We start from the raw sequence: 22,825 nt of genomic DNA on the forward strand, positions 1-22,825 counted from the left end.
CTCCTGGTCTTGTTTTGCTGACTGTATAGAGCTTCTCCATCTTTTGGCTGCAAGAATATAATCAATCTGATTTCAATGTTGACCATCTGGTGATGTCCATGTGTAGAGTCTTCTCTTGTGTTTGTTGGAAGAGGTGTTTGTTCATGACCAGTGCATTTCTTGGCCAAACTCTATTAGTCTTTGCCCTGCTTCATTCCATATTCCAAGGCCAAACCTTGCCTGTGTTACTCCAGGTAGTTTCATTGACTTCACTACTTTTGCCATTCCCAGGTCCCCTATAAATGAACAAGGACATCTTTTTGGGGTGTTAGTTCTAAGAAGGTCTTTGTAGGCTTTCATAGAACCCGTTCAACTTCAGCTTCTTCAGGCATACTGGTTGGGGCATAGAACTTGGACTTACTGTGATATGAATGGTTTGCCCTCGGCGAAATGAAACAGAGAGATCATTCTGTCGTTTGGAGATTGCATCCAAGTACTGCATTTCGGCCTCTTTTGTTGACCATGATGGCCACTCCATTTCTTCTGAGGGATTCCTGCCCTCAGTAGTAGATATATGGTCATCTGAGTTAAATTCACCCATTCCAGTCCATTTCAGTTCCGCTGATTCCTAGAATGTCGACTATTCACTCTTGCCATCTCTTGTTTGACCACTTCCAATTTGCCTTGATTCATGGACCTGACATTCCAGGTTCCTATTGCAATATTGCTCTTACAGCATCGGATCTTACTTCTATCACCAGTCACATCCACAGCTGGGTATTCTTTTTTGCTTTGGCTCCATCCCTTCATTCTTTCTGTAGTTTCTCCACTGATCTCCAGTAGCATATTGGGCATCTACTGACCTGGGGGAGTTTCTCTCCAGTTATCCTATCGTTTTGGCCTTTTCATACTGTTCATGGGGTTCTCAAGGGCAAAACTACTGAAGTGGTTTACCATTCCCTTCTCCAGTGGACCAATTCTGTCAGAATTTCTCCACCATGACCTCCCCATCTTGGTTGCCCACAGACATGGCTTAGTTTCATTGAGTTAGACAAGGCTGTGGTCCTAGTGTGATTAGATTGACTAGTTTTCTGTGAGTATGGTTTCAATGTGTTTGCCCTCTGCAGTGACTATCTGGTGTAATTTTCATTCAAATGTTTTTCAGTCTGTTCCCAAATATTTTTCAAACACATTCAAACCAGAGAATTTGAGACACGCCTTTTCCCTATAAGATGTACAATGATGGTTGGAAAATCTAACATTCAGAATGCAGGGAAACAGGTACTTTCATTCCATTCATGAGTGGATCGAGTTTGGGAGACATCTTTGTAGGAAGTTTGTACATATTATATAAAGTTGAGAATATGAATGACCTTTTGTCAGTGTGTGTGTGTGGGTGGGTGCCTGCACGTGTGGAAGCCCCGATGCAGACTGCTTCAGTGTGGACATTCATCACTTTGGCAGAAGAAGGAACATTAAATATTTGGACACACATTGCAACGTTAGTATTAGTAACAGGCCCACACCTGACCCCAAGGAAGGGATGCCAGGAGGTGGTTAATCCCAGGCCCCCAACGGAAGTAAAGAAGCATGGCCTAGGCAGACAGACCCCCCTAGGGCATCTGAGGCCAGCCCTCAGCCAGGTGGTGAGGGCTTAGCTAGAGCATGTTTCAGGGAGGCAGGTTAGAGGCTTGGCTGGGGTGTCCTTGGAGGGGCTCCACGTAGGGACTGCAATCACTTGCGGCCTCCGTGTGCAGCTGCTGGAACTCAAAATGCATCTGACACTTGGATTCAAGCACTACTGCAGGCAGCCAAGGAGGGGGTCATTCCTCTCCTCAAGATGGTCCTTGACAGGCTTGACCTGTTTTAACTTGAGCTTGAATGGTTGCTTATACTGCTTCTCGGGTGATACTGTGGTTCCTTTGCCTTCCACTCTCACATCCATAGCCAGGCCCTGTTTTCACATGGCAGCAGACATGCTGTGCTCGTCCATGCGCAAGTCTGACATGATATTGGAGTGAAGTGGCCCATGGGTACTCAGTCTCCCTTTTCTGCTGACCCTCTGTTTTGATCTGTTCTGTGCACTGACACCCAAATGGTATATTGAAAAGTGAATTGGATCTCAGTGGGTTTACCACATCCAATACATGGTTCTTCACCTTGGACCACTTATCTATTTCCCTTCATGTTTGCATGATTATATTGTTAACTGTCTTTTCCCTCAAGGACATAATATGTGTTCTTTACTGAGGAAAACCATGTTCTTTCACAGTCCTGCTCCTGTGCACTTGCTCTTCCTTAATCCTTTAAACGTCTTCTCTCATGCAACTCTCATGCAACACACGTTTCAGCTGTGCATCTTTCTTGACAGACAGGCCCTGATATGGTCAACCAAATCTTCAGTACATTTTTTGCCAATTCCTGTATCAGATACCACCCACATTGTGACTTCTGCCAAAGCAATGAGGAGACAATGGGGTTTATGACATTCTCAGTGGGGAATATCACTGGGGATCTCTTAATGAAAGGTAAGATTTCACTGTCTTCTTATGTACTATTGAATCCTCATATGTATTGTGCTGTATATAGCTATATTATATCAGGAGAAAAATTATCTACTAAGCTGATGAATTGGGAACTCGTGGTAAAACTTATAAGAACAAGACATATACGTGAAGACATGTGCAAGAGTTAATAAGTCAACAGAGACATTAACATAGATGAAAGTAATAATTATGGAACAAAACAGCTGGCAAACTGGCCTACATGTTACTAAGATGTGGATTATGTTACATGAATGGTAAGTAGAAAATTACTTAGAGAAATTAGACCCTTGTTGGTGAAGCTAGCATGATAAAGTCTCCAAAAGGGAGAGTGTATTTGACCAGAAACATGCATGGTGATAAAGTCACAGTCCTAGTTAACTTTACATGAAAGCTTAGTGTATGTTAGTTCAGTTCACTTCACTCGTTCAGTTGTGTCTGACTCTTTGCGACCCCAGGGATTGCAGCCAAGCCAGGCTTCCCTGTCCATCACCAACTCCTGAAGCTTACCCAAACTCATGTCCATGACGTCACTGATGCCATGCCAAAGCCATCTCCTCTGTCGGCCCCTTCTCTTCCCACTTTCAATCTTTCCCAGCATCAGGGTCTTTTCTAGTGTGTAATTACGTCGCATCAGGGTGGGCTAAAGTATTGGAGTTTTCAGCTTCAGCATCAGTCCTTCAATGAACATTTAGGACTGTAAGGTACTTCTAAATGCTTTGCATGAGCACTCGATAAGGTCCATGGCAGCCTGATGACATAAGTTCTTATTATATTCCTCACTCTAACTGATGAGGAAACTGAGGCACAAAAAACCAATGAAGGATATTCACCTGGTAGGATTATGGTAAATTATGGTATGAATCCAAACAGCATACCTCAAGCCCATGTACTGTACACAGTAAATAGAAGTCATTATTGTCTACAGACAGGGCCATAATGGTAGGAATGAAGTATAAATAAGACACAGAATTGAATGTGCAGCACTTTCCTGGTGGTCTCCACGTGGCTAAAATTCTCAGTGCTTTTTGACTCTGCTGGGCCCAGGGTTGATCCCCTCGGTGCAGAACTAAAGCAGCGCCCACAAAGGCTGTCACAGATGGACACATGCAAAAAAAAAAAAAATGAAACGAACAGTGAGCCACAGATGGAGAGATACTGATGTACGTGAAAGATAGGATCTGTGTGGGTAAGTTGCGCTATCAGCATATGCCAGGTCTTGAGAGGTCCCAGTCACATATATATACAAGCTGCTGATGCCCCTCTAGAGGAGATGGCCTAGTACACACATGGGAAAGACATTGACATATCACGAGACAGGATTCACATCAAATGGCTGCAATTTTCCTTGTTGTGCCTCCCCATGTGGATTAATCATTATTTATGGATTACTAGACACATCCTGCAACAACTTCTCCTGCCCTCAGGATAGTTGTCAAAGGCTCACCCAACAATCCCAGGTTTGGAAGAGCTCACCTGTAAGCTTTCCCTGGACTTGCCAAGAACAGCTAATCCTGGTGGAAAAGGAACCCCTCTGGGCCAATATCTGGCTGTCTGTTTCTGGTGTTCTTAGTTTCCTCACCAGTAGTTTGGAACTAATTTTCATGTATTTGATTTTGCTGTTCTTCTAAGTTCTATTTGAGGACTATGAAGCCAAATATAATAAAAGAAACTGTCTGCAATTATCCAGCTTTATCAGTCAGAGTTATTCAAAGAAACAGAGCCCAATTAAGAGATATTTTATATGTACATTATATCTCTCTGTGTGTGTATATATATATAATGTATATATTTTATATATGTTTATATATATATATATTATATATATATATATATATATATGAAGAAGTTTATCTTGAGGAATGTAGTTCCCTATTTATGGAGGCTGAGAAATTCCACAATCTCCTGTCTAACATGTGTAAAGCTAGGAAAGCCAGTGATTGAAGTCTGTCCGTCTGTAGGCCTGTGAATCAGGGGTTCTGATGGTGTGAATCCTAGTGAGGAGAAGTAGAAAATGAGGAGAAATGTTTCTATCTGAAACAATGAGATAGGAAAAAGGGGAGGATTTTTCCTTTTCTGCCTTCTGTTCCATTTGGGCCTTCAACAGATTGGAGGATGCCCACCCACATTGGGGAAGGCCTTCTATTCTACTAAGTCACCAATTCAAATGCTCATCTCATCCAGAAATACCCTCACAGTTACAACCAGAAATAATGATTTATTTGGATGTTCCATGACCAGCAAGTTGGCACATAAAATTGGCCATCACAGTGCATAGGGCAACATCATGGACAGCATAACACTGTTCACACCATGAAGCCTCAAACACCCTCCTAAATGATCTAACCCATGTGAAGGACAGTGCTAACACTCGGTCATCTTTCTTAGAAGCACTGTGCAACTTGTGACCATGTAGTCCAGCTAAGAGAACCAGGGGCTATGGGGTCCAAACACCCTGTAGAGCATAGATGAGTTAAACACTCAAGGTAGTCAAGCCTAGGGGAGCTGCACCTTCCTGTTTGTAGAACTCACAAATTGAGAGCAGGTGTAGAGATTTCTCAGCAGGAGGCCTCCAGGGAAAGAAGTGGGCTTCCAGTCTCACTCTAAATAACCATGAAGTTTAGTGACATTTACAGCAGAGATATGAAGTCCTCATATGTTTCTTCCTATAGCAACAGGAGAAATAAGGCTTCTTGTGGTTGGGGTGGGAACATGAATACAGGAAGAGATGTAGGAAGAGATTTATGACTGGGCCTTGTAGGGAAGACAATATTTTCACAGATAGAAAAGCAGGAAAGGATATGAAAATCTTGAGAAGGGTGGTACCAATCAAAGGAGGCTTCTATGAGTTAGCTTGTTGTCAGTGTTCCCTGGTCTTCCCAAATGTCTGCAACCTGAACTGACTTGCCAAATTTCCAAGTGCAAACCTTGGCTCCTGCACACAGTGCCCAGCACAGTATTGTCTGATCCCAGAGCTCATAAACAGTTCTTCTGCAACTCTGCTCTGATATATCTCCATGTCCATATCTAATATGAAGCACTCATATTGTGCCTGGAAGAAGTTCAGCTTGGATGGCTTCCTGGAGAGGGATGTAATTGACCTAGGCCTGGGTAAACTGAATATTCATGCTTTCCAAAATCTAAGATGACAAGAAACAAAGGAAAAGATCTGTGCAAAGACCTAAGTTGAAGAGGTGGGCATTGAGGGATGGAGACAGATATGGAAAGGCATAGAGATTCCATTACTTGAGCTGGGCCTTGGGAAAAGGACAGTTTCCCACCAGTAGAACTACCTGAGAAAAATGGCCAATCTCCCTGTAAACCATCACAGGCCCACCCATGATGACATTGGGAAGCACAGTTATAGAAACCTTGCAGAAGAAGCCATAGCAAAAGACCCAGTGGGAGACTAAGTTCCTGGCTGGATTGTCCTGTGGGGCTTCTGTCGACCATAATCTTTGGTTAGGATTTATCATGGTGGCCCGTTTCCTGAGATCTCAAAAGCATAAGTTTTCGTTACTTTATTCATATTTGGCTGTCTGTGGTGTGATTTGGAGAGTCCGGAAAATGGTGTGTCCTAATGGACACCTTGACAGACATGTCGGGGGCTCCTGCGTGGATGGCAGAGGTTTCTCAGGCACTTCTGGGTTTGGTGTTGGGGCTTATTGTAACAGCCTGATGAACCTTGAAGATTTTCTTGGTTTAATTGTGGGTCTTGGAGACCCACTTCCCATGAATGACCTTAATGTTTTGTAGTGCTTGCTGCTTAATGTGACGGAAGGGTGCGTGTGGTTGGCTGAATGGTGTGGGGGTGCTGGACAGTTGGGTGACCGTTGGTCACCATGGAGCTGATTCTGCCTTGTACTGTACGGCATTTGGGCTGGATATATCATTGTTGGGTATTGGTTCAAATGTTGATCTTGGCCATTTTTGTGACCTTTCTTAACCATTGAGCATGTTTCTGTTACTTTCCCTGTGAAACGAGAAAGTGAGTCTCTGAGGGAGCATGTGCCACATTATGTGAGCTGACAGCCCTTGGCTGCCTTGGTGTTTTGAGAATGTGAAGCCAAGTGGGCCTTAGAAAGCATCACTACAAACAAAGCTAGTGGAGGTGATGGAATTCCAGTTGAGCTATTTCAAATCCTAAAAGATGATGCTGTGAAAGTGCTGCTCTCAATATGCCAGCAAATTTGGAAAACTCAGCAGTGGCCACAGGACTGGAAAAGGTCCGTTTTCATTCCAATCCCAAAGAAAGGCAATGCCAAGGAATGCTCAAACTACCGCACAATTGCACTCATCTCACACGCTAGTAAAGTAATGCTCAAAATTCTCCAAGCCAGGCTTCAGCAATATGTGAACCATGAAATTCCTGATGTTCAAGCTGGTTTTAGCAAAGGGAGAGGAACCAGAGATCAAAGTGCCAACATCCGCTGGATCATGGAAAAAACAAGAGTTCCAGAAAAGCATCTATTTCTGCTTTATTGACTATGCCAAAGCCTTTGACTGTGTGGATCACAATCAACTGTGGAAAATTCTGAAAGAGATGGGCATACCAGACCACCTGACCTGCCTCTTGAGAAACCTATATGCAGGTCAGGAAGCAACAGTTAGAACTGGACATGGAACAACAGACTGGTTCCAAATAGGAAAAGGAATATGTCAAGGCTGTATATTGTCAACCTGCTTATTTAACTTTTATGCAGAGTACATCATGAGAAACGCTGGGCTGGAAGAAGCACAAGCTGGAATCAAGATTGCCGGGTGAAATACCAATCACTTCAGATATGCAGAAGACACCACCCTTATGGCAGAAAGTGAAGAGGAACTCAAAAGCCTCTTGATGAAAGTGAAAGAGGAGAGTGAAAAGTTGGCTTAAAGTTCAACATTTAGAAAACGAAGATCATGACATCCGGTCCCATCACTTCATGGGAAATAGATGGGGAAACAGTGGAAACAGTGTCAGACTTTATTTTGGGGGGCTCCAAAATCACTGCAGATGGTGATTGCAGCCATAAAAGACACGTACTGCTTGGAAGGAAAGTTATGACCAACCTAGATAGCATATTCAAAAGCAGAGACATTACTTTGCCAACAAAGGTCCGTCTAGTCAAGGCTACGGTTTTTCCAGTGGTCATGTATGGATGTGAGAGTTGGACTGTGAAGAAAGCTGAGCGCCGAAGAATTGATGCTTTTGAACTGTGGTGTTGGAGAAGACTCTTGAGAGTCCCTTGGACACAAGGAGATCCAACCAGTCCATTCTAAAGGAGTTCAGTCCTGGGTGTTCATTGGAAGGACTGATGCTGAAGCTGAAACTCCGATACTTGGCCACCTGATGTGAGGAACTGACTCGTTTGAAAAGACCCTGATGCTGGCAAAGATTGAAGGTGGAAGGAGAAGGGGCTGACAGAAGATGAGATGGTTGGATGGCATCACTGATTCAATGGACATGGGTTTGGGTAGACTCCAAGAGTTGGTGATGGACAGGGTGGCCTGGCATGCTGTGGTTCATGGGGTCGCAAAGAGTCGGACACAACTGAGCAACTGAACTGAACTGATAGCTTTAAGTTTAATATCATTTGTTTGTTAACTTTTGGAATGGTCTTCTTCACGTGTTGCCTTAAACAGAACACAAATTCTGAGAATTTTAATGTGAAAATTGAGTAAACAGATGGCTTGTTTGGCTCGGGGCTCATTCACAGAACCTGGATATGGTCTTCAGTCACCTTTGAAGGCTGTTTTGCATTTTGTGTGTATTTAAGTTTATTCTATTCAAGCAAAACCCTAACCCTTAAAAGATTTGGTAATGTTTGCAGGTTACAAATAAGAAAACAGCAGTATCTTTGTCTGTTGTTTTCTTTCAAACCCAGGAAGGAATCAAGCACCCAGTGTTTTCCTTTTCATTATACATTATATTAGGTGTGGGCCTTTTCAGGGCATTGCAATCATTTGATTTTGCATAATTGTGATCTCAGTTGTGTTTCACAGTTCAGCTCAGTGCAGTCGCTCAGTCGTGTCCAACTCTTTGTGACCCCATGAATCGCAGCACACCAGGCCTCCCTGTCCATCACCAACTTCCGGAGTTCACACAAACCCATGTCCATCGAGTTGGTGATGCCATCCAGCCATCTCATCCTCTGTGGTCCCCTTCTCCTCCTGCTCCCAATCCCTCCCAGCATCAGAGTCTTTTCCAATGAGTCAACTCTTCGCATGAGGTGGCCAAAGTATTGGAATTTCAGCTTTAGCATCAGTCCTTCCAATGAACACCCAGGACTGAACTCCTTTAGAATGGACTGGTTGGATCTCCTTGCAGTCCAAGGGACTCTCAAGAGTCTTCTCCAACACCACAGTTCAAAAGCATCAATTCTTCGGCGCTCAGCTTTCTTCACAGTCCAACTCTCACATCCATACATGACCACTGGAAAAACCATAGCCTTGACTATACGGACCTTTGTTGGCAAAGTAATGTCTCTGCTTTTGAATATGCTATCTAGGTTGGTCATAACTTTCCTTCCAAGGAGTATGCGTCTTTTAATTTCATGGCTGCAGTCACCATCTGCAGTGATTTTGGAGCCCAGAAAAATAAAGTCTGACACTGTTTCCACAGTTTCCCCATCTATTTCCCATGAAGTGATGGGACTGGATGCCATGATCTTCGTTTTCTGAATGTTGAGCTTTAAGCCAACTTTTTCAGCCTCCACTTTCACTTTCATCAAGAGACTCTTTAGTTCCTCTTCACTTTCTGTCATAAGGGTGGTGTCATCTGCATATCTGAGGTGATTGATATTTCTCCGCAACCTTGATTCCAGCTTGTGCTTCTTCCAGCCCAGCATTTCTCATGATGTACTCTGCATATAAGTTAAATAAGCACAGTGACAATATACAGCCTTGATGTACTCCTTTTCCTATTTGGAACCAGTCTGTTGTTCCATGTCCAGTTCTAACTGTTGCTTCCTGACCTGCATACGGATTTCTCAAGAGGCAGGTCAGGTGGTCTGGTATGCCCATCTCTTTCAGAATTTTCCACAGTTGATTGTGATCCACACAGTCAAAGGCTTTGGCATAGTCAATAAAGCAGAAATAGATGCTTTTCTGGAACTCTTGCTTTTTCCATGATCCAGCGGATGTTGGCACTTTGATCTTTGGTTCCTCTGCCTTTTCTAAAACCAGCTTGAACATCTGGAAGTTCACGGTTCACATATTGCTGAAGCCTGGCTTGAGAATTTTGAGCATACTTTACTAGTGTGTGAGATGAATGCAATTGTGCAGTAGTTTGAGCATCCTTTGGCATTGCCTTTCTTTGGGATTGAAATGAAAACTGACCTTTTCCTGTCCTGTGGACACAGCTGAGTTTTCCAAATTTGCTGGCATACTGAGTGCAGCACTTTCACAGCATCATCTTCCAAGATTTGAAATAGCTCAACTGGACAACTACTCTTCAAATAAACGTATTGTCAGTTGGCATATTCTGAATTGAATGGACTGACTGGCTTGGTGCTTGAGTTTACACAGTCACTGTTGATGTGCATGAGCTCATCTTGTCAGCCAAGACTGAATGCTCTTAACATTTTTTTTTACATGTTTATCTCACTGTATTCAATTAAGCTTGCTCCTAAAAAAAAAAAAAAAAAAACTTGCTCCTGTGGTTCCCCAGAATTTTCTTTAAATGGTTTTGTGCAAATTTCAATTTAAAGGAAATGAACTTCACTTCTGATTATGCTTTATTTTGTATTATAATTTCTTGTTTGATAGAGTTATTTTGTTTATATTCTGCTATTGTTCCCTGTTCATAAACCTCCTTGAGAATAAACACTGGGGAATAGTCTTGATTTATAAATGCAGAACATAATCTTGTAACTTTGTTTTTGAAGTGTTATGACACTGAATTCCTTTCATCTGACTATGTCACCTGTTTACAAAATTTAGGATTTTGTCTTGTTGAAGAATTACACATTGGATATCATTTAAGCCAGTTGAATATGGGTCCTGGGCTGTTTCATAAGATCTCTGTAAACATTTTAAATTATCTTCTTGGCATAAATAAGGAAAAAGTTTTCCAATTGGCATTTAACCCTTGCTTAACAACAGTGACTGGCATCAAGTTGTACACTGGCCCAAGCTGTGTAAAAAGAAAATGGTGTTCTCTGAGACTGTCCTTCTTCAAACAAGGGTCATGGCCTTTTGCTGTAATGTTCCATAATTACTCTGTGATGTTTTGTTTAAGCAGGATGAACCAGTGGTTCATTTTGTAGGGGCAGCCATACCTCTGAAGATCAGTCTCTACCTTATGTTACCTTTTATATCATTTGGCCTAGTCTAATGGGCAGAGGTAGCATGATTACATTCCTGAGTTCAATGATTTTGGAAGCTTCTCTAATAAGAGAAATGGAGTATCTGCCACAGACACCCACCTATATGCATTTCCAGGTTACTTAATTTTCCAGCAGTTACACTAGTCAGTCTACCCACTGGCAATCTTCTTGCAGATCTTTTTCCGGACCTGTGATGGATAAGCCCAGTACTGCTCAGCCTAGGGTACTGTCAAGTAAAGAGTGGATCTGGAACCAACTGACCTGATCGACTAGACAAGTAAGATCAAGGTTATGTTATGTGTAGCCACAGGTGCTGTTCATAGGGTAGGACTCCTTCCCCATCACCCGTAACATAATTGAAGATGGTGTCAAAATGCCTTTTCTGGGTCTCTAAGAGAACAATGTCAAGGTGTCTCCCTGGACACGGCTTGGTAATTCTGTGGTAGAGACTGTTAATGGAATCAGATCATTAAACAAGACAGTGGTATCTTTTTCCAGTCCTTAATCATGTTCCTCTGTTCATTGTGGGTGCCTGTGTTGCAGACACATTGACTTTTAGAATGTCAGTTTTCAAAATCAACTGATTTTGACACTTTACCATCAAAGGGTTGATCTTTCTTTTTATTCTGGCTGGAAACTCTTGCAGTAGCTGGCAGCAGCGAGATGGACTGGATTGGCCTGTTGAAAATAAACCTCATGAATTTGGAATTTGTGCTGCTTGGGTACCTTTTTTTCCTAATATGACAATATGGATCTGAAGGTAATTGAAAACATTTCTGTCTATAAAAAACGGTAAAATGGGATGTGTGGACCAAGTGGGTGGTGGTAAATGATTGTTTCCCAGACACCTTCCACACGTGATAAGGATCCTGAGAATACAGTGGAAGTAACTACCAGGTCAGGAGTCAATACTCCTTGAAATTTTCACTGTTCCAGTAATTCTTTGCCATGTGTTTGCTTGTAGATATTGCTGGGACCATACCTAGTGTTTCATTCACAAACAGCCTCCAATATCTGAGTCTGAAAGTCTCTCGGCTCTCTCTTACAATCATCTTTGAGCTCCATTCTCTCTTTCTTTGCACAATGAGATATCTCATATGCTGTCGTGGATGTTGTGAGAATCAAGTGTGATAATCTTTGTTAAGGACTTAAGTCACAGGTGGTGCTCAAAGAATGTAGTCCCCCATTTTGTGAATCCACCTATTGGAACAGAAAGGGATGGCATTTGGTTCAACTCCTTTTATGGCCACTGTTTCCTTTTCCTGCCCCAGCCCTTTAGACTTTGGCATCATTTCTTCTACATGCATGTTTCCTTTCACAGGGCCACCAAGTTACCTCAGGAGTTACTCAAGCATCTCATTGCAAACCACGTCTTTAGTCCTGTTGTGAAGCAAGAGGCAGCCCGGGACTCCAGGCTTTTCCTTGCTTGGAGCGACATTCAGCTCTGCTCAACTTGGACACCTCACATGGAGGCTGACATGGCTTTCTCTCTGCAGCTGTGAGGACTTTCCTGGTGTGAACCCAGTGCAGGCCAGATGGTGTCTGTTACCTGGCTGTGCCAGAAAGGTTTCTACTCTCTCTTTCTACATAATGTTACTACTTTTCTTTGTGGTGATTAATTTATCAACATTCAGGTGAGGTCAGTTGCTCATCTGAAAGGGGAGGGGAAAGTGTTTAACAGAAATTTACACTATTTAAAATGTTCTCAAAGAGCCTTCTAACTTTTAGTCTCAATAGATAACTCTGGTTCCTCTGCTTTGTTAGTGGTACAAGTTTCAGTCAGAAGCTGGCATCATAGAACGTGTATTTCACTGACCCACATTCAAATTGCACATTTCCTTGTTGATGGGAAACCAGTGTGTGTGACCTTTTCCCAGCACATTAACATTCATACTGTTTTGGTTTATAACTGTAATGGGTTCAGTTCAGTTTAGTCGCTCAGTCGTGTCCGACTCTTTGCAACCACATGAATCACAGCATGCCAGGCCTCCCTGTCCATCACCAACTCCCGGAGTTCACCCAAACTCATGTCCATCGAGTCGGTGATGCCATCCAGCCATCTCATCCTCTGTCATCCCCTTCTCCTCCCGCCTTCAATCTTTACCAGCATCACGGTCTTTTCCAATGAGTCAGTTCTTTGCATCAGGTGGCCAAAGTATTGGAGCTTCAGCATCAGTCCTTCCAATGAATATTCAGGACTGATTTCCTTTAGGGTGGACTGGTTGGATCTCCTTGCAGTCCAAGGGACTCTCAAGAGTCTTTTCCAATACCACAGTTTAAAAGCATCAATTCTTTGGCGCTCAGCTTTCTTCATAGTTACTTCAAATCCTTGGATGATGGGTGTCATTGTGGATTCCTTATGTGGTAAGAAACTGAAACATATAATAGTAAGAGAAAGCTTTCCCTAGTCTGTGTTCTTTCAGCAGAGACATGATGGTGACCAAGCCTGGCTCATTTGCTAGTCAAAAGAGTAGTGAAACTTAACAGTTATGGTGGCCCCTTCTCTCCTTTCCCCACAGGCTAGTGCAGGTTGCCAATCACATTGCAGTCATCCTGAGTCTCTTCACTGGATGGGCTGTGGGGAAGGCCTCAGTGAATTATTTCATGGGTACTTCTGCTGACTATTTTCATCGTAGGAAGCAGTCACAAGGCAGAGCTTTCTAAAAGGGTATTTGCCAATTGACAGCAGGCTCAAGAACTGGCATACTCTTCAAAAAGTGAAAGGGACACTACTCAGTATAGGTCAGATGTGTCCTGGCTCCTCTGTGCTATTCCAGGTGTTGATCCCTAGGCTTGCCTTGTCACATACCATCCTGAGCCATGTATTTAGTGAATGTTTTCTTTCAGTTAGGAATGGTAATATACTACAAGGTCTTCCAAATAAGTTATCTGATTCAACCTCATGCTTGCCTCTGATTTATGTGAGTGACACAGAAATTGGTGATATTGGGCACTTGAAGGCAAGGCCTTTGAAATGGGATATCTTTCTTTTTTTATACTGCTTTCCTATTCTATGCAAACACTAGTTTTATCAGGATGGCAAAGTGAAGTCGATCCATCATGTCCAACTCTTGTGACCCCATGGACTGCCTGCCATGGTAGGACAGACTATCAGACTCCTCAGTCCAGGGGATCTTCCAGGCAAGAGTACTGTAGTGGGTTGCTATTTCCTTCTCCAGTTCAGACCAGTTCAGTCGCTCAGTCGTGTCTGACTCTTTGACTAGATGGACCTTTGTTGGCAAAGTAATGCCTCTGCTTTTGAATATGCCATCTAGGTTGGTCATAACTTTCCTTCCAAGCAGTAGGCATCTTTTAATTTCATGGCTGCAATCACTATCTGCAGTGATTTTGGAGCCCCCCAAAAATAAAGTCTGACACTGTTTCCACTGTTTCCCCATCTATTTCCCATGAAGTGATGGGACTGGATGCCATAATCTTTGTTTTCTGAATGTTGAGCTTTAAGCCAACTTTTTCACTCTCCTCTTTCACTTTCATCAAGAGGCTTTTGAGTTCCGCTTCACTTTCTGCCATAAGGGTAATGTCATCTGCATATCTGAGGTGATTGATATTTCTCCCGGCAATCTTGATTCCAGCTTGTGTTTCTTCCAGCCCAGCGTTTCTCATGATGTAGTCTGCATATAAGTTAAATAAGCAGTGAGACAATATACAGCCTTGACGAAATCCTTTTCCTATTTGGAACCAGTCTGTTGTTCCATGTCCAGTTTCTAACTGTTTCTCAAGAGGCAGGTCAGGTGCTCTGGTATTCCCATCTCTTTCAGAATTTTCCACAGTTTATTGTGATCCACACAGTCAAAGGCCTTGGACTAGTCAATAAAGCAGAAATAGATGTTTTGCTGGAACTCTCTTGCTTTTTTGATGATCCAGCAGATGTTGGCAATTTGATCTCTGGTTCCTCTGCCTTTTCTATAACCAGCTTGAACATCTGGAAGTTCACAATACATGTATTGCTGAAGCCTGGCTTGAGAATTTTGAGCATTACTTTATTACCATGTGCTGCTACTGCTAAGTCACTTCGGTTGTGTCCGACTCTGTGCGACCACAAGACGGCAGCCCACCAGGCTCCCCCATCCCTGGGATTCTCCAGACAAGAACACTGGGGTGGGTTTCCATTTCCTTCTCCAATGCATAAAAGTAAATAGTGAAGATGAGTGCAATTGTGCTATAGTTTGAGCATCCTTTGGCATTGCCTTTCTTTGGGATTGGAATGAGAACTGATCTTTTCCAGTCCTGTGGCCACTGCTGAGTTTTCCAAATTGGCTGGCATATTGAATGCAGCACTTTCACAGCATCATCTTTCAGGATTTGGAATAGCTCAACTGGAATTCCATCACCTCCACTAGCTTTGTTCATAGTGATGCTTTCTAAGGCCCACTTGACTTCACATTCCAGGATGTCTGGCTCTAGATGAGTGATCACACCATCGTGATTATCTTGGTCGTGAAGATCTTTTTTGTACAGTTGTTCTGTGTATTCTAGCCACCTCTTCTTAATATCTTCTGCTTCTGTTAGGTCCATACCATTTCTGTCCTTTATCGAGCTCATCTTTGCATGAAATGTTCCTTTGGTATCTCTGATTTTCTTGAAGAGATCCCTAGTCTTTCTTATTCTGTTGTTTTCCTCTATTTCTTTGCATTGATTGCTGAAGAAGGCTTTCTTATCTCTTCTTGCTATTCTTTGGAACTCTGCATTCAGATGCTTATATCTTTCCTTTTCTCCATTGCTTTTCACTTCTCTTCTCTTCACAGCTATTTGTAAGGCCTCCCCAGACAGCCATTTTGCTTTTTTGCATTTCTTTGCCATGGGGATGGTCTTGATCCCCGTCTCCTGTACAATGTCACGAACCTCCATCCATAGTTCATCAGGCACTCTAGCTATCAGATCTAGGCCCTTAAATCTATTTCTCACTTCCACTGTATAATCATAAGGGATTTGATTTAGGTCATACCTGAATGGTCTAGTGGTTTCCCCTACTTTCTTCAATTTAAGTCTGAACTTGGCAATAAGGAGTTCATGATCTGAGCCACAGTCATCTCCCGGTCTTGTTTCTGCTGACTGTATACAGCTTCTCCATTTTGGCTGCAAAGAATATAATCAGTCTGGTTTTGGTGTTGACCATCTGGTGATGTCCATGTGTAGAGTCTTCTCTTGTGTTGTTGGAAGAGGGTGTTTGCTATGACCAGTGCACTCTCTTGGCAAAACTATTAGCCTTTGTCCTGCTTCATACCCTGTTCCAAGGCCAAATTTGCTTGTTACCCCAGGTGTTTCTTGACTTCCTACTTTTGCATTCCAGTCCCCTATAATGAAAAGGACATCTTTTTTGGGTGTTAGTTCTAAAAGGTCTTGTAGGTCTTCATAGAACCGTTCAACTTCAGCTTCTTCAGCATTACTGGTTGGGGCTTCTCCAGTTAGCCTACTGGAAATGATGATGATGGTAGTGGCCTTGATAGTGGCTTTGTTGGTGATGATACTAATAACAAAACCACTACAACCACCACTGATACAAAGATTAATAGAAGCAAGAATTATCCTCTGTTCTTTTCATTGGTTTATTTCCTAATCTTGTGAAATCCTGTGATTTGGGTACTACTTGTAAGAAATGTTGAAGGGCTGGGCTGTGTTCCCTCCCAGTTATTTGACCTGAGGCCAAACTATGGTGGAGGTAATGAAGATAATAGTTCAGTTCAGTTCCGTTCAGTTCAGTCGCTCAGTCGTGTCCGACTCTTTGCGACCCCATGAATCGCAGCACGCCAGGCCTCCCTGTCCATCACCAACTCCCGGAGTTCACTCAGACTCACGTCCATTGAGTCAATGATGCCATCCAGCCATCTCATCCTCTGTCGTCCCCTTCTCCTCCTGCCCCCAATCCCTCCAAGCATCAGAGTCTTTTCCAATGAGTCAACTCTTCGCATGAGGCAGCCAAAGTACTGGAGTTTCAGTTTCAGCTTCAGCATCATTCTTTCCAAAGAAATCCCAGGGCTGATCTCCTTCAGAATGGACTGGTTGGATCTCCTTGCAGTCCAAGGGACTCTCAAGAGTCTTCTCCAACACCACAGTTCAAAAGCATCAATTCTTTGGCGCTCAGTCTTCTTCACAGTCCAACTCTCACATCCATACATGACCACAGGAAAAACCATAGCCTTGACTAGATGGACCTTTTTTGGCAAAGTAATATCTCTGCTTTTGAATATGCTATCTAGGTTGGTCATAACTTTCCTTCCAAAGAGTACGCGTCTTTTAATTTCATGGCTGCAGTCACCATCTGCAGTGATTTTGGAGCCCAGAAAAATAAAGTCTGACACTTGTTTCCACTGTTTCCCCATCTATTTCCCATGAAGTGGTGAGACCGGATGCCATGATCTTCGTTTTCTGAATGTTGAGCTTTAAGCCAACTTTTTCACTCTCCACTTTCACTTTCATCAAGAGGCTCTTTAGTTCTTCTTCACTTTCTGCCATAAGGGTGGTGTCATCTGTGTATCTGAGGTTATTGATATTTCTCCTGGCAATCTTGATTCCAGCTTGTGTTTCTTCCAGTCCAGCGTTTCTCATGATGTAGTCTGCATGTAAGTGAAATAAGCAGGGAGACAATATACAGCCTTGACGTACTCCTTTTCCTATTTGGAACCAGTCTGTTGTTCCATGTCCAGTTCTAACTGTTGCTTCCTGACCTGCATACGGATTTCTCAAGAGGCAGATCAGGTGGTCTGGTATGCCCATCTCTTTCAGAATTTTCCACAGTTGATTGTGATCCACACAGTCAAAGGCTTTGGCATAGTCCATAAAGCAGAAATAGATGTTTTGCTGGAACTCTCTTGCTTTTTCCATGATCCAGCAGATGTTGGCAATTTGATCTCTGGTTCCTCTGCCTTTTCTAAAATCAGCTTGAACATCAGGAAGTTCATCGTTCATGTATTGCTGAAGCCTGGCTTGGAGAATTTTGAGCATTACTTTACTAGCATGTGAGATGAGTGCAATTGTGCGGTAGTTTGAGCCTTCTTTGGCATTGCCTTTCTTTGGGATTGGAATGAAAACGGACCTTTTCCAGTCCTGTGGCCACTGCTGAGTTTTCCAAATTGGCTGGCATATTGAGAGCAGCACTTTCACAGCATCATCTTTCAGGATTTGAAATAGCTCAACTAGAATTCCATCACCTCCGCTAGATTGGTTCGTAGTGATGCTCTCTAAGGCCCACTTGACTTCACATTTCAGGATGTCTGGCTCTAGATGAGTGATCACACCATCGTAATTATCTGGGTCGTGAAGATCTTTTTTGTACAGTTCTTCTGTGTATTCTTGCCATCTCTTCTTAATATCTTCTGCTTCTGTTAGGTCCATACCACTTCTGTCGCTTATCGAGCCCATCTTTGCATGAAATATTCCCTTGGTATCTCTAATTTTCTTGAAGAGATCTCTAGTCTTTCCCATTCTGTTGTTTTCCTATATTTTTTTGCATTGATCGCTGAGGAAGACTTTCTTATATCTCCTTGCTATTCTTTGGAACTCTGCATTCAGATCTTTCCTTTTCTCCTTTGCTTTTGGCTTCTCTTCTTTTCACAGCTATTTGTAAGGCCTCCCCAGGCAGCCATTTTGCTTTTTTGCATTTCTTCTCCATGGGGATGGTCTTGATCCCTGTCTCCTGTACAACGTCATGAACCTCATTCCATAGTTCATCAGGCACTCTATCTATCAGATCTAGGCCCTTAAATCTTTTCCCACTTCCACTGTATAATCATAAGGGATTTGATTTGGTCATACCTCAATGGCCTGGTGGTTTTCCCTACTTTCTTTAATTTAAGTCTGAATTTGATAATAAGGAGTTCATGATCTGAGCCGCAGTCAGCTCCCAGTCTTGTTTTTGTTGACTGTATAGAGCTTCTCCATCTTTGACTGCAAAGAATATAATCAATCTGTTTTTGGCGTTGACCATCTGGTGATGTCCATGTGTAGAGTCTTCTCTTGTGTTGTTGGAAGAGGGTGTTTGCTATGACCAGTGCACTCTCTTGGCAAAACTATTAGCCTTTGTCCTGCTTCATTCCCTGTTCCAAGGCCAAATTTGCTTGTTACCCAAGGTGTTTCTTGACTTCCTACTTTTGCATTCCGGTCCCCTATAATGAAAAGGACATCTTTTTTGGGTGTTAGTTCTAAAAGGTCTTGTAGGTCTTCATAGAACCGTTCAACTTCAGCTTCTTCAGCATTACTGGTTGGGGCATAGACTTGGATTACTGTGATATTGAATGGTTTGCCTCGGAAACGAACAGAGATCATTCTGTCATTTTTGAGATTGCATCCAAGTACTGCATTTCAGACTCTTTTGTTGACCGTGATGGCCACTCCATTTCTTCTGAGGCATTCCTGCCCGCAGTAGTAGATATAATGGTCATCTGAGTTAAATTCACCCATTCCAGTCCATTTCAGTTCGTTGATTCCTAGAATGTCGACATTCACTCTTGCCATCTCTTGTTTGACCACTTCCAATTTGCCTTGATTCATGGACCTGACATTCCAGGTTCCTATGCAATATTGCTCTTTACAGCATCGGACCTTGCTTCTATCACCAGTCACATCCACAGCTGGGTATTGTTTTTGTTTTGGCTCCATCCCTTCATTCTTTCTGGAGTTATTTCTCCACTGATCTCCAGTAGCATACTGGGCACCTACTGACCTGGGGAGTTTCTCTTTCAGTATCTAAATAGGTCTCCTATAATGGGTTTCAATCTGTGAAGGCCCTGCTTTCATTGAGATTGAATCTTTTTAAAAACAACTGAGGTGAAAAGTGTGATTGTAACTAAGGGGAAAGGTCCATCAGGTCTCATATTTTGAAGGCTGACTATAGGGGCCAAAGACAGAATTTTATTCCTCATTGGGTCAGAGCATCCACGTGCACTAGAGGCTATTTGGGCGTAATGGATGTTCTGGCTATGGGAAATACAGCAAGGTAATGATTCCAGTGGTTAACGTTAGGTATATCTGTTTCTATTTTGTGTTCCTTTATTCACTTATTCCCTGGGTCTGGCCCAAATGTGGGCCAGAAGAGGATCAGAAACTGATGAGAGGTAAAAACTCAATTGTCAGACATCTAAAGTGGAATCTGGTTACTACACAGAGCCACCACCCCTACATCACCCCTCTCTCCAGCTGGACCCCCCAAACAAACAGAAATACCATGTCCTTTTCCTCCTCATCAGTGGGATGAAGTGTTCAGGAAGAAATCCTCAGTGCTAAGAAATCTTCAGTCTGCAGTTCTCAGTCTTCACCCAGTCCTCACTCCCAGTGTCTGAGTAAGTATGGACTGGCTGGTCTGGGCCCTAAACTGAAAGGACGCCACCACCCTCCCTCCTCACACACCAGACCCTTCCCTTTCTCCCCTCTGCATCATCAAAAAAACATGCACACACATCTTTTTACTGTTTGTTGATACTTTAATCATCAGCATCTGAGTAGTGTGGTCGGTGCAGAGGGGACCTTCATTGTATGTTTGATCCCGCTACAAACGACTATTCTGCCTTTGCTTTTCCTGGAGTTACAGCAGATGGCTCAGCATCTTGGGCTCCAGGGGGGCACAGGGGCTTACTTGGAGAATTGTCAGGAGAGGTGTTGGAAGAATCCTCCAGGTTTTCTTCGTCCTCCATTGGCCCATTTTCCTTCTTCTTTCTATTCTGCAGGTGGTAGTAGAAGACCAGTATGGTCGACTTCCGATTCTTATTTCTGTTCGGATTCTGCTCTAGGGTTGATTCTACCTTCTTCATGAGTCTTTGTATCTGGTAAGAAAACAAAGTCATCCAGAAAGACATTAGTGAAGGAGGATGGGAAGGAGAACTTTGAGAGAACGGGTGTGCGTTGGGGAGGTGTTTTGTGCCAGGCAAGGGCAGGGTGAGTCCCGGGTGGGGGATGAAGAGGAAGAACATGAGTAGGGTAATCTGACCTTCTCCCTGTCCAAGCCATTGGACTGATCAGAATTATTTGTCTTCCTTTCTTTGGAGGTTGAGGCTTCTTCCTCGAAACTGATGTCATATATGTCAATTTCCGGCTCCCGCTCCTTCACTTTCCCAAATATGCCTCCCATCTTGTAGCAGCTGTGGCCTACACCAAGGCGCCTGGCCTCTTTATATACCTTCCAGGACAATGAAGAGCCACAACTGTCCGTTTGATTGGTCAGCAAGAAATTTCTCCAGCCAATGGTAGCCCTGACATTGTTGACATCACAAAGCGCCACTTATGAACCTTCATGGGGGAGGGGAGGCTGCAATGGAGTCCAGGTGCTCTGGTTTGAGAAAGGGAGTGCTTCCTCAACACCCATTAAAGAGCCTTCCCAATTTGATTTTCCACATTTCCTCATCTTTTCCAGTTCAGTTCTTGTGGTGTAGAAGTTAGGGAGCCAGTGTTCCCTCCAAACCATTGCTCATGGCCACCCCCATTCAGTGATTAATTGTGTCATCTTCCAGATCTCATCACCTAGTATTTGGTGTGTGTTTTTTTTTTTTTTAAACAGTTTACTTTAGAAGTTTTAGATTTGCAGAATATTTGTGAAGAGTATTTTCGTATACTCCACAACCAATTCCCTTTATTACCATTGTACATTAGTATTAAACATTTGTTCAACTTAGTGAATCCACACTGAAAGAGTATTATTAACTAAAGTCTGGACATTATCATTTCCTGCAGTTCAGTTCAGTTCAGTCACTCAGTTGTGTACGACTCTTTGTGACCCCATGAACTGCAGCACACCAGGCCTCCCTGTCCATCGCAAATCTGGGAGTTTACCCAAACCCATGTCCACTGAGTCGATGATGCCATTCAACCATTTTATCCTCTTTTGTCACCTTCCTGTCCTGCCCTCAATCTTTCCGAGCATCTGGGTCTTTTCAAATGAGTTAGCTCTTCGCATCAGGTGGCCAAAGTATTCAGTTTCAGCTTCAACATCAGCCCTTCCAAGGAACACCCAGGCCTGATCTCCTCTAGGATGGACTGGTTGGACCTTCTTGCAGTCCAAGGGACTCTGAAGAGTTTTCCCCAAGACCATAGTTCAACAGCTTCAATTCTTCGGCGCTGAGCTTTCTTTATAGTCCAACTCTCAGATCCATACATGACTACTGGAAAAACCATAGCCTTGACTAGATGGACCTTTGTGGACAAAGTCATGTCTTTGCTTTTTAATATGCTGTCTAGGTTGGTCATAACTTTCCTTCCAAGGAGTTAGTGTCTTTTTAATTTCATGGCTGCAGTCACCATCTGCAGTGATTTTGGAGCCCCCAAAATAAACTTAGCCACTGTTCCACTGTTTCCCCATCTATTTCTCATGAAGTGATGGGACCGGATGCCATGATCTTAGTTTTCTGAATACTGAGCTTTAAACCAACTTTTTCACTCTGTTCTTCCACTTTCATCAAGAGGCTCTTTAGTTCTTCTTCACTTTCTGCCATAAGGGTGCATCCTATGCTTATCATTGTTCTAATATGATATCAGGTGTTTTACATAAATTGTTCCATTCAATCCCAGAATGACTCTAAGATATAGATACATGCTATCATTGTTCCCATTTTACAGATGAGAAAACTAAGTGGTAACAAAATTAGGAAACCTACTCAAGGTCAAATAACTTTCAGGTGGTGAAGCTATAAATTGAGATGGGACTTGAAATCCTGTGGTCCCAAATGCTCATCTAGATGCTGTTATATTCCCTCTGCTACAACCCTATTCTCAGTCATCATCAGATCATGCCTGTGTAGTGCCAAGAGCCTGAGAGTCCTCTGTTCCTACAGAGTTCACAACTTTCAGTGAGCTTTCTAAAACATAAATCAGACTGCATGACTTTCTTTATCAAACCATCTAGCAGCCCTCCACTGCACATAAGATAAACTGCCTGTTCTTACCCCACAAGTCCCTACGAGACCTCATCTCTGCCTCTCCAGTGTCAGTCTTCTCTCTCTGCTCTGCTCCTCTCTGACTGATTCCAATTTACACTCAACCATTGGCAAT

General features: G+C 43.0%; 1 non-coding gene across 2 annotated transcripts; it reads right to left on the reverse strand.

The window, feature by feature from the left end:
- Positions 1 to 16,458: 16,458 nt before the first annotated feature.
- LOC786718 (LINE-1 retrotransposable element ORF2 protein) lies at positions 16,459 to 21,169 on the reverse strand. Of its 2 annotated transcripts, none has more exons than XR_009493772.1 (2): positions 20,772 to 21,169; positions 16,459 to 20,607 (listed from the first exon to the last, which is right to left on the reverse strand). It is a non-coding gene; the product is annotated as an LINE-1 retrotransposable element ORF2 protein (transcript). The 2 variants fall into 2 exon arrangements; XR_003033802.2 differs by having other exon boundaries at positions 20,248 to 20,607.
- Between the last annotated feature and the right edge of the window lie 1,656 nt (positions 21,170 to 22,825).

This window comes from Bos taurus, unplaced genomic scaffold (genome assembly GCF_002263795.3).
Source record: "Bos taurus isolate L1 Dominette 01449 registration number 42190680 breed Hereford unplaced genomic scaffold, ARS-UCD2.0 ScbfJmS_848_142, whole genome shotgun sequence".
NCBI classification, from domain to species: domain Eukaryota; kingdom Metazoa; phylum Chordata; class Mammalia; order Artiodactyla; family Bovidae; genus Bos; species Bos taurus.